Genomic DNA, 12728 nt, shown 5'->3' with positions numbered 1-12728 from the left:
TGATCCTGAACTCAACTCAACAAACAGGTAACGGGGTCAGCATGGTCTACTTTGATGCCAGTTCGCTGTGTGTTATCATACTACCTGACCACAGAATGACATTTAGGCAAATCCAGTCTAGTTCAATGATTATTTAGGACACACTTCCCTTTCAGGAGTCCCAGTTTAGTGTTCCAAAATCCATGGCATTTCCCTTTTGGCTCTATTTAGTTGTTAATCAATTTTTTTTTCTCTTTCTAGTTTTGTGGTAGCTTGGTGGTTAAGGTAGTTGACTTGTAATCAGAAGATTGTGGTTTCAAGCACCACTGCTGCCAGGTTGCCACTGATGGGCCCCTGAGCAAGACCCTTAACCTTCAGTTGCTCAAGTTGTACTCAGTCATAATTGTAAGTTGCTTTGGATAGAAGCATCTGCAAATGTTATTTGTGGTTTTTCTACAACAATTACTATACCTATAGCTTCATTTTAGTTGGTTCCATATACTCAAGCCCTGTTTATTTACTATATATGTTTATTAACATTTAATTTACCATATAATGCAGGATTCACTTTCATTTTTATAATCCCTGCATACGTGATTAGGACTCTGACTAACCATAACCTGAGTGAGACTGAATTAATATAAAGCTTTTTTTAAAGTAATTACACTTCAATTATAATTAACATATTTCCCTACATTTAGCATGGTGCCCTGGTTAAAGGTATTTTGACAAATTTAAAACATACATTGCTACTATTTCAATCCACTAACAAAAAACTTGATCATCTTAGGGAGGACAAGATGCAACAATTTCTATCAAATGTTTCCAGATGATGAGAGTGTTTACAGTGAAATGCATCATACCTTGTGCAGTAGAAATATTAGACTTTATTTGAAGATTATGGCAAAACAGAGGCAGACTTCCCATGTTGTTCATATGTGTCACACTACTGTCAGATGAAACATTTGTAATAATGTATATACGAATTATACTGAGGGATGACTATGAACTTGACTTGGCATGAAAAACTAAAAGCACTGTTAATATTTACTGTAAATTATTAAGGTTCATTCACATATAAGAAATCATACATTTATTATAAAACTGAATGTTACTCAGCAATATGAATGATGAGGGTTTAATTTTAGGTGCCAAGTGTTGGGGCAGATAAGTGAGTTACATGTGAATGTGTTGGTCACGTGTGATGAACTTTGAAATCCAGGTTGCACCAGTGCCTGTGAATTTTTAAATAGTATTTTGCCAATATTATTCCAACCTTGAATGTAAATACTACCCTTACATGTTAAAAGTGAATGGATTATGCCAAGTAGTTTACTGCGCTGAGCTTATGGGGAGAGGGGTCAACGTGAAGCCCACAGCTGGCATGAGGTCCAACTGTTCCTCAGACACGCCAGGTGGAGGAGTGAAACGAAAGTGCTGCAGAAGAGTGGCGAAGAAGAGGAACAGCTCCATCCTGGCCAGACTCTCTCCCAGACACACCCTACGCCCTTAACAGACACACAGACAGACATTTAAAGTACAACATGAAATCTGGAGCACCAGATCAATGACAGAAAATGATTTCAGTGCACCTCCACAGAAGGGCATGAAGGCATCTCTCTTAATGAAGTGTCCCTACTCATCGAGGAAGTGTCCTGGATTAAAAGTGTAAGGGCTCTCCCACTCATTCTCATCCTTCAACACGGATGTCAAAAGAGCAAATACACAGGTTCCCTGGAAAGAATCACAGTTTTAGCTTAAGCAGGAAGCTAGTGACAGCTTTCTCTGGTATGACAACAGTGCAAAATTTAAATTTACGCAGCCATTTTGTCATGTCTTTGTTATATTTATAAACCAGCCAGTTTCAGCTCTCAGTCTCCTACGTACATTTAATAATTTTATCCTATGCATGCTTTTGTTGTATTGCTTTTAGACTCTTCTCAGTTAATCTAACAGCCTGACCTTCTTGATGAAGAAGCCTTGGAAGTTAATATCACAGGTAGTGGTGTGAGGGAGACTCATGGGTACTATGTCTGCCAGTCTCTGTGTCTCATGGATGACTGCATCTGTGTAAGGCAGGTTCTTGTGGTCATCCAGCACTGGCTGGCGGCCTCCAACCACCCTGTCAATCTCCTGTTGTACCTGATCTGGAGCACAACAGAAGATATTGTCTCGTGTTTTTAAGAAGACAAAAGCAATCAACTCTTTCAATATTACAATATAAACAAATACAAGAAGCAACCATGGTAAACCCTCAAACACCATCAAGCACCTCTTTGTCTTCCTCATTGGAGAAATGTCTTGGACACTGGATATTCACATTGCAGTTGGAATTCTTACCTTGTATGTGGGGGTACTTGGCCATTAAGCAGAATGCCCCAGTGGAGCGTTGTGCTGGTTGTCTCAGTACCAGCAGCAAACAGGTTGGAAACAGTTTGAAGGAGATTCTGTGCATGGAACAATGAGTTCTTTTTTCCAGCCTCCTAACCAATAATCAGAAGGGATCAATTAGTCAGCCAACATAAGAGACCACTTTCTTCCATCAGAGTACAACTGAGTAATACCAGGGATCATATAGAGAGATGTTTGAAAACCATCAAACCACTGGCTTTTTCCATACCAAGCCTAATCAGCTGGCCTAACAGTGAACCAATTCAACAAGCATGAAAAGGTTTTCTTAAGAAGTCCCATTTTATTTATATTTTTAAGGAACCAGTTTTGCTGTGCTAAAACCTATAAAGAAGCTTAAAATCATAAGGTTCCATTTATGCTTGCCAACTTAAGCCATTGTTTCATCCATGTTCATTTGTATGGTGGCCAGGAAGACCCAACATGCTGCAACTACATTAAACACATTCATCAAAACACATGTGCTACATTTCAGAAATGCAATGCAAATTCATGAATGTTATACAAATTCCAAAAACATTTTATTCAAAATGACAACATATGCTACATTTCAGAAATGCAGTGCAAATTCAAAAAACACATGCAACTTCAGAAATGCTACAAATCCAGTCACAACACAATGAAAGTGTTGTTTCAGGGGGACACAAAAAGGGGTTATTCAACCAAACAGCCAGTGAAAAGTAATTTATATTTGTGATTTCCAAAGTTTTGTCACTGGTGGTACAGAATGAACAATTGGCCTATTTGTGCTTTGCATTCTTGCACATGTTTGGTTGTAAAGAATGCAGCCTTAAAGAACACTGATAAAACAAAATCCCAACTAACAGAAATATAAACCTGATCCTGCCAGTTAATAACTAGCTAGATGCATTCAGAGTGTGTTACTATTTTAAACTCCAGTTCAGCCTAAAGAGATTCTGTCGAATACAACTAGGTTTCTGTCCATATACCTACTTTTAGAGCGTTATTGATTTCAAACCATATTTTGTATGTATGTAAAAACAACACACTTGAGATTAACTAGTAAGAATAAGACAATTGACAAGATGGTCACTGTAGCAGACCAGTTAAACTATCAAACCTGAACAAAAACATAGTGTATCCTGTAAATTAGTAACACACTCTGAAGGTAGCTAGCTAGCTAGCTAACTAACTACGTATTAAGCCAGAAACATAGTCGCGTTAAATGGGATTTTTTTTTTCATCAGCGTTCTTTAAAGCTGCATTACAACCTAGCAGAATTAAATATGCAAAACTGCTGAGCATGAATAGATCAGTTGTTCATTCTGTATCAACATAATCCATAACAAACGATATAACCATGGTAATCACAAATATAAATATTTTTCATTAGCTACTCGGTCACCACTGGTCTCATAGGAGTCCATTCCCTCTCCGTGTCCTCAGAAACATGTCCGTCGTGTTGTAGCTGTTATTTGCAGGGTTTCTGAAGTTGCATGCGTTTTTTGAATTTGCATCACGTTTCATTTGCAGCACAGTGGGTCTTCACATTCATCGTACATTTGTGTTATTTTTAATTTTATTTTCTGCAATCTGAACAGTGTTACATTTAACTTTCCACTGAATTAAGAGAGTCAATCAAGGACACTCTGCCAATTGTAAACGCAATGTGTATAAATACTGCTATTATCAATGTTTAAACACCAGTTAAAGAGGTGTATACCAAGCTTGAAACAGGTGTTTGACAGTTCATGACTGAACTTGCTTTGGAGCAAGGGAAAGACATTCCTGTCTCCCATGAATATTGCCCCTATCTGTATTGTGAATTGTGTGATTTTTGTGTGCTTGTTTTTGTCCCACACAGAGCATCACGCACACATGGACAATGTTCCAGGCTGCTGGAACTGTCCAAATGCCCCATAATAAGAAGTGATAACGGCCTTTTGAAAGCCAACTTTGATGTTGTCATTCTTGTGACATAGCGAACAGGGAATTCCTTTACACAGTGTGACAATCAGGCTTCCCACACTCATAGAGCTCCTTGTGCAAGTATAGTCAATTAAGCAAAACATGTTAATTTTGTTAGTCTTTCCACTACTGCTTCCACTTACTGTAGTACTAGCAATTAAACTTCACATCTAGTAGTTCTCTAGGTAATGCTGTCAGTTATTAGGGATCCCTGTATGACCTTTATTCTCATTTATCCTGTCTGTTTTTAAAAATGATATTACCTATATGAATCAATACATTAATTCCTTTAGAATTGGTGATTAGTTGCTAAACATCCTATCGATTGTTGATCAAACTCAAAATCTCCCACTGAGATGCAAACGAGAGTTTTCTGTTTCACCATTTGGCAGCCAGATAGTGCTACTGAAGCACTTTGAATTGCCACAGTATATGAAAAGTGCTATATAAATTAACTTAAGTTGCCTATTGATTAAAGGTCAGATTGAGTCGTCTTCTAGTTAGTCCTGTAGATTACTTTTGTTTTCTAAACAAATATTCTCATTTGTTTTATCTGGTTTCTCTCTTTATTCCCTCTATTCTTCAATGTATTATACACTATGCGATTGCTGATTAGTTCAACGTTCCATTAGCTGTCAAGTTTGTGGCTTCACTGGTGGCATTTCTAACCTGTGGTGGATGATCACGAGTTAGACAACTTGCGACTTCCAGTTGAGACTGATTAAAATATTTCCATATGCGATGGTGCCCCATTAATTTACTATAACTATAACAAATTTGATGAGTGCAGAATTATAAATTAGGAGTTCATACCACTACAGAGGTCATATGGATACTCCAAAATATGAGTGGTTGTATATGCACTATGTACAAGATAAAACTTGACACATTAAGCATTTCTGTATACAGCACAAGAAGGACATACCACGTTTTGTTTGCATGCTAGAAAACAGTCAATAAAGCCTCTGCACTCCTGAGGGTTCAGGGTCTCCTGGAGGCTGTGCACAAGCTGCATTATATCCTTCAGAGTTTTTTCACAGTTTGCCATGATAATTTTCCAGTCCTTTAGCCAGAGCCGAAGCCAGGGGAACATATTGTAAAGCTACAAACACACAGATTAACATTTTGTTATGTGCCTCCTACATTTATCCATACATCATCCTATCTTTGTGTCTCTTGCTTATTCAAAAACATAGCAGGGTACCTGTATAGAAGCTGAACCAGTGATCCTGATATTCTCATTGCTTCGGTTTACCATGTTTTGGAACCGAGGATCACTGTATTCAAACCTGCTTCCATATACAATGGCTGAGGTGATATTTGAGGCATTTATACAATAACCAATAACAGGATGTTAAATGTTCCCATATATTACATTTTGGATAAATGGATAATTACATTATGGATAATTTGGATAATTACATTTTTGGCTCAACTACAAAAAATAGTTACTTCTGGTAAGAGTAAAATAGAAAATATATACTTATGTCTCTTACCCTTAAAGTTCTCCACCACTTCCCTCAAATTCCACATCTCTTCTATGATTCTCTCTTCACTCCCTCTCTTGCCCTGCCCAAAGTCCTGCAGGGTGCTAAGGGCAAAGCGCCTCATCTCTTTCCAGTTCTCACCATTAGAAAACAGAATTCCTTGATCATAAACAGAAATCATTAAACCTTTGTTGTTAAACAGCTAAATGTCAGCGAAATGCCATAAATGTAAATGTAAACACAAAATGCAGAATGGTTTTTCATCTTAACTGTGAGACAACTGCATGTTTTTACAATATTTATATAAAACAGGTATTCATGATGAAACACACATTGGGAAACTGCTTATGATCTATTCCAGTGCAAAACCAAATTATAACCATGATTAATAAGGAAAATAACATAAAATAATAATTGTCTTCAGAAAATGGCCTTTTATGAAGAACATTGCTGGCCTGGCTTCCCTCTGGCTGTTTCACAACGGTTTCCCCTTTTCTCCTAATTCTTCTCTTACACTTTAGTCATGCTCTTTCACCATGAATCTTGTTTTATTAATGTTTCCCTTGTTGGTGTCACTCTGGGTGACTTCTCCTTCAGGATATAAACACCTCCCCTGCCCTTCTTTTGGAAAATCTGATCACACCTCCATCCTTATCCTGCCTGCATACAGACAAAACTCAAACAGGAAAAAAGGTTTTCTGATCAGTCTATCAATGGAGTGCAGAGGCCACCTTCACACTTCAGGACTGCTTTGAAACCACAGACTGGTGGATATTTTGTGACACAGCTGGCACTAACATCAATGAATTCTCAGACATATGTGGAATAGACTTTGCATGATCACTGACTACAAAGGAAGTTGGTACTGTGATAGGGGGGTTGACCTCCTCACTTGCAGAGAAGCTAAATGCTCATTATGCTCGGTTTGAGGAAAACATCCCCCTTGCTGCAAAACTCCCAGTAGATCAGGAGAGCTTTGTGTCTGAGGAGGTCAGATCCTTTAAGGCAGTTAACCCACGCAAGGTACCTGGTCCACAATTGGATACTGGACTACCTGATATGCAGACCCAAGGTGGGGAAAGTAGAAAACAGCTTCTCTTCAACACTGACTCTGAGCACAGGGGCTCCACAGGGTTGTGTGCTCAGCCCCCTCCTGTACTCCCCATTTACACATGACTGTGTAGCCAAACACACATCTAACATCATCTTCAAGTTTGCTGATAGCACAACCATCCTAGGCCTCATCACAAGGGGAGACAAGTCAACCTACAGAGACAAGGTTAGTGCTCTATCAAAGTGTTGCTACGACAACATCCTCCAGCTCAATGTCAGTAAAATGAAGGAGATGATTGTGGACTACAGGAAGCTGCATTTGGGTGGTCACTCTCGCCTATACATCAACGTATCCCAAGGGGAAAGAGTCGGTTGAGTTTTTCGGTATACACCTCACAGATGACCTCACCTGGTTCAACCACACCAACACACTGGTGAGATCAGCCCAACAGCACCTCTTCTTTCTGTGAAGGTTCAGGAGGTTTGGCCTGCCGCCTGACATTTTCACCACCTTTTATAGATCTAAAACAGAGAGCAAACCCACAGGTTGCATCACTGTCTGGTACTGCAGCTGCACTGCAAGTGACTGAAGGTCCTCCAGAGAGTAGTGAGGACTGCAGAATCCATCATAGGCCACAAACCTCCAGCCTTACAGGATAGCCATCAGTCCTGCTGCTTGAGGAAAATGAAAATGATGCAGCTAGACAGTAGCCACCCAGCACACAGCCTGCTCACTGTGTGTCACAGGCATCGCAGTTCCCACGGCGACATATTTACGTGCTTGGTTTGGTTTCTGTCCCTGGTATACTTGGCTCGGTTTTGTCAAGCTCTTGTTTTGGTTTCGTTCTGTTCCACCCCCGAGCCTGTATCCCCAGCTGTAATTATGTTCACCCGTGTCTGGTAATGTTTATCTGGATCTTCATCAGTCTTGGTTATTTAAGCCCTGTTTTGCTTTCCAGTTTGTCGGTTATTTTGGTTTGCCAGTTGTGTTTAGATTTGGTGTTGCTGTTGCTGTCATTGTCTCTGTTACTTCCTAGTTAGTTTCCTGAAGTCTACCTCATTCTGTGCTGATGAACAGTTTCTACCCTCCTATAAGGCTCTTAAACAGGATGTGAAACAGTTAGTCCTTAGTATTAGTTCTTGGCAGCACACCACTACTTGAACATTTCCACATAGTCACTATTAACATACAGGGTGTAGTTTATCTACAGATTACCCTGGGCTAATATATTCAATAGCAGGAGGCTCCTTATTAGGACTCTTCTGAAGTCTAGTCACCATCTATTCTGAAAAAAATCAAAACAAAAAAGTAAATAAATAATGAATGAAAAACAAATAATTTACCTAATTAAAATTTAAATAGTACCATGATCAACTCACACACACATTCCATCATCTAAATTGGCTGAATAAGGTTTTCTGAATCCTTGGCTGAAGTCATAGAATATGGGACTGATGTCTCTTGTCTCCAAATTCTTCTGCATGATTCACCAGTGCTTGTTTGACAGTTTGATATCCTGTCAGGACAACTACTTTCTTTGGACCAAAATACACAGTGAATATGGATCCATATTGTTTTGACATCTGCAAACACAAATTGGATGGATAAAAAGTTTTCTGTTAATACAATGTACTCTATACAATGGGTTGATGGATTTTTTTGAATTTTAAGTAAAGACACTGCCATATTTATTTATTTAGTTAGGGTTTCAGAAGTAATAATCACATTGTTGAACTTGTGACTTTATGAGTCAAGACTGATTTAACATAGTCCTTAAATAATAATTAATTCATTAATTTTCCCTGCTAATCAGAGTGGTGCGGTAACGTGCGGTGGCCCGAGTGCCGTAGGGGGAGCGGCAGGACGCACAGACTCCTCCGACTGGGACGAACATTTATTCACATTTAACATGAAACACTAACGGCACTCACAAGAATCACTCACGACTGATACAAACAAGAAACGATTAACATTAAACACATACGGTGAACACTAATACAGTGAACATTGACTATGTTACAGCACACGTTACAGAATAACCAACCGCTACAGCACGCACTCTCCCTCGACAAAAAAAGTAATTCCTAGCGGGGGGTGCATGAACATCCTCTGCACCTTTGCCTGGATCCCAGGATATTGGGGAGAGGACCGTTGTCTGCGTCTTCCCCGGAGGTAGAGGGGAACAGCCCCAGGAATTTCTTGGGGGGGGCCTCAGGCGGTTGAGCCCGGGCCAGGGAGGACCGAGGGGCACCACAACCACCAGAAAGAGGGCGGTTGCGTGGAGCCAGCGGGATCTCCCAAGACCCTTCTCCTCAGCTGACTCGCCAGCGAAACTGGAAAGGTCTGCCCAAAGCCTCAGAGGCAACCCGCCTCTGGGACGCTCTTAGAGCGGCGGGAAAGAGGAGGACCGTTTAGGGATGTCTGGAACCGGGGCGGACGTGCACCCCCGCGTGTCCGCTGAGGCCACGGACACGTCAAGGAGCCTGCGGGGACGGCGGGCGCCACGTCACAGCGCCTTGTGTTTGTGTGTTGGTGCTATTGTGTGTTTCTGTTTGCGCCTTTTGTGTTTACAGGCGCAACGTGTGGTGGAGTGTACCGGACTGCCCCGAGAGAGGCAGGGAAGCTGCCTTTCTCTCTCTCCCCGCGAGGTCTCTCTTGCTGGCGGCACCTGGCCCGCCTGGGCGCCGGGCACTGCCATGCGGTGTTTGTGTGTACGTGTACACGGTACCTGGAGGTTCACGTTCATTGGACGGATGCGTCGGGATCCGCGCCCCTTGGGAGGGGGTTCTGTCACGGAACGCTCGCCTCCCGCGATTCACGTGGTTCGACCCGCCATGTGCAGTGGGAGGACTGTCTTGTCTGTAACCACACCTGCACCTCGTATATACACCTGCACCTTAATGTATATAAACGCGTGTTAAAGTGTGCAAGATGTTGGTTATTGTTGGCGTAATGTCTGAATGTAATGTGTTTGTTAGATGTATTCTTGTGTATCGTGTTTGTTTAACTTTAACCATTTCATGTTCCTTGTTTGTGATAAGCGTGCCATTGTGTCGTTTGTTAATAAATGTTCGTCCCAGTCGGTAGAGTCTGTGCATCCTGCCCCTCGCCCTACGGCACTCGGGCCGCCGCACCTTACAGGTGCCCCAAGTAATCTTATCATTTTTGATTGCCAATTTATTGAGGTGATCATAACACTATATTTGTGACAATAGCTGTTGTAAAAAATGCTATATACCAACTAGCTAGCTATCTTCTCCGTAAACTAGCTACTGTTAGCTCACACCTACGTTCCATGCAAACATTATTGTAAAAAGTAGAAAAATGAACATTATGAAAACTATTCCAGTGTTTAATTAATATCACTTCCACTTTGTAAATATTTCTACCATGTGAGTCACGTATCTGTGACTATCATGAACAATTGCATCATTTCCTAGATGAGGCAGATGTAAAAGGAGACATTTACAGCGAGGCCTTACTTAGCCATTGTTGTAAAACAATTATTTTGTAGCCTTCTTGTCATTTTACTACCTTAACCCTTTCCTTTTATAAGCTGTTTTTTAATCAGTAACAATTTATGAAACATTAGCTAACCTACTAATATGCAAAAAATAGGCTTGTCTTCATAGCCAGAGTACACATATTATACTGTTACTGTTCCATATTACACAGGGTACTGTTCTGAATGTTTCTTGTAGATAATGGTCTAATGAATCATTGCTTGGTCTTACTAAATGCTACGCTGTCTGCCAGTTCACACAAGCCACCTGTTGCAGTGTTGCTGTCAATGTATGTCAATTAGAATTCTGTCAGTGGAGGTGCTGATGCCATCAGGGGCTGCTGTGTTCTCGCACACATAGCTGGCACTAAATAACAGGTCTAAACCAAGTTAAGAATGCACTCTTCTCGGTAAAATTTAATTTTTAGCTCTGAAAATGACCAAGGTGTGGACCTCAGTGACCTCATAGCTAGCTATGAGCATGCTCCTAAAGTTAAAGGGGAACTTCATGGATTTGACTAATTTTCTTTATCATTCAATGATTTAGACATAAACAAAGTTATTAAGAGTTTTTTGGTGTGAAATGTGCATTTCTAGACACATTTAGTAATTAGCTGTCAGAGTAGTTCACAGTGGTAGTACTAGAACCACACGTTGTGACGTCTACACTGCAAAAATAGTCACTTAATCTGTTCTCCAAAATGAGCAGTATCTGTCTTCTAAGTTTGTATATGATGATGGTAAAAGAGTGATAAACTTTAAAAACTACATCTTTGGGTCCTATTTTTCCTTACAACATCCTCCATGTGTCTCTCCATCCTACACCTCCTGGTTCTTCTGCTTGTGTGTGTGTGTTCAGTCACTCTCCTTGCATTCAACCAACCAGCAGGTCAGCAGGTGTAGTGTTACGATAGAAATGACAAGTCACCATTTACTACATAATTAATGTGAAGTAGCCCTATTTTGTTAGAATAACTTGAAAGTAGTCTAAAAATGTCATTTTATTTATTTTATTTTTTTAATGCCCTGGCCAGTATTCTTTGGCTGCACTTTAGGGGGACATTGATTTTATTTTTCAATTTTCATTAGTGATGTCACATACGTCATTGTTTGTATGCAGACCTCTACAGGATTTTATATTTGAAGGTTCAGTTTTACAACTAGCTGACTGGGGATTTAGGAACGACAATATCACAATATTTTTTACTAATATCAGCCTTTATCCAGTAGACTCAGTATAATGTGCAAACAGCAGTAAGATGTTGTAAAGGGATTGTGGGGCAAAACATGGGTGCAAATTCACAGAGCTGATGGACCTGGAATGTGGAACAGGTTGCACTGAATGGTGGGAGATGCTAGAGTGACGCTGAAAGGACAAAAGCTGAATGTGACATCATCAGGAACAAGGCGCGATTAACAGTACTCATTAAGTGACGATTTATTAATGAAACACACAAAGAAAACAAAGCAGCTTCAAATAGAAGCAAAAGAAAATAAATGAAAATAAAATAAAATTAAAAACAAGCAGGAACGCTACTAAATGGTGGGCAGGCTCAGCAAAGCCTGTAACAGCAGGGTTAGGGACCATCAGTAGGGTCAGAGCTGATGAGATAGCACCTCTTTTATATCTGAGGTCAATTTTTCAACTAGGAGTGAGATATTGTATTTATTTGATGCTATGAGTTTATGTATTTGTGTTAACATTTTCTGAGGTTTAATTTAGTGTAGTTATATATATGGCTAGGGGGAGTATGGTTACAAAAGTGTCTGATATTGACTGTTTTCTTTAAAACATCTTTGTACAAATTGAAAGTGACAGTTATCTGGTATGTTGTATTTTTCTGACGTCAAAGAAAATACCAGAGAATAACTGTGCCCGGCTGATTATACCTCTCTGCCTCCATGTGCAAAATACAAAGGGTTTGTTATTGATTAAAAACATGGGATTGTTCCATAAAGTTTGATCATAGGGAGAATAGATGCAATTAAGAATTTTGTTTGAAATCTACCAAGTATTCAAGGTAGTACTTATTGTATTGTATTCATAACATTTCAATTTTTTAATAATTTTGTTTATGAATGGAATGCTATTGATGCCTACTTCTTGAATTAAGCTCCTCAATGTCTAATCATGATTGGTTTAAATTACTTGTCCAGTGTCTGATGTAAAGCAATTGGTGGGAAAAGAAGTAGTAATAAAAATTTGTATTAATAAATAAATTTAATTTTGAGGTTGACATTCAGGTACATGCTGATGGCAAACACCTAGAAATCACAGAGGGGGAGAGTTAGAGAGTTAGTGTGCACCTTCTGCAGTTGTTTGACACATTTAGGTCCTTTTCAGGATACGAGATTAACTGGTCCAACT

The 12728-nt window shown here is 39.8% G+C and overlaps 1 pseudogene; it reads right to left on the bottom strand.

The window, feature by feature from the left end:
* Positions 1 to 1297: 1297 nt before the first annotated feature.
* Positions 1298 to 9604, bottom strand: LOC145655520 (cytochrome P450 2K1-like; annotated as a pseudogene).
* Between the last annotated feature and the right edge of the window lie 3124 nt (positions 9605 to 12728).

This window comes from Electrophorus electricus, unplaced genomic scaffold (genome assembly GCF_041902795.1).
Source record: "Electrophorus electricus isolate QZ-2024a unplaced genomic scaffold, ASM4190279v1 Scaffold27, whole genome shotgun sequence".
Lineage (NCBI taxonomy): Eukaryota > Metazoa > Chordata > Actinopteri > Gymnotiformes > Gymnotidae > Electrophorus > Electrophorus electricus.
The sequence above is the reverse complement of the archived record's forward strand: the minus strand, read 5'-3'. Positions and strand labels throughout refer to the sequence as shown.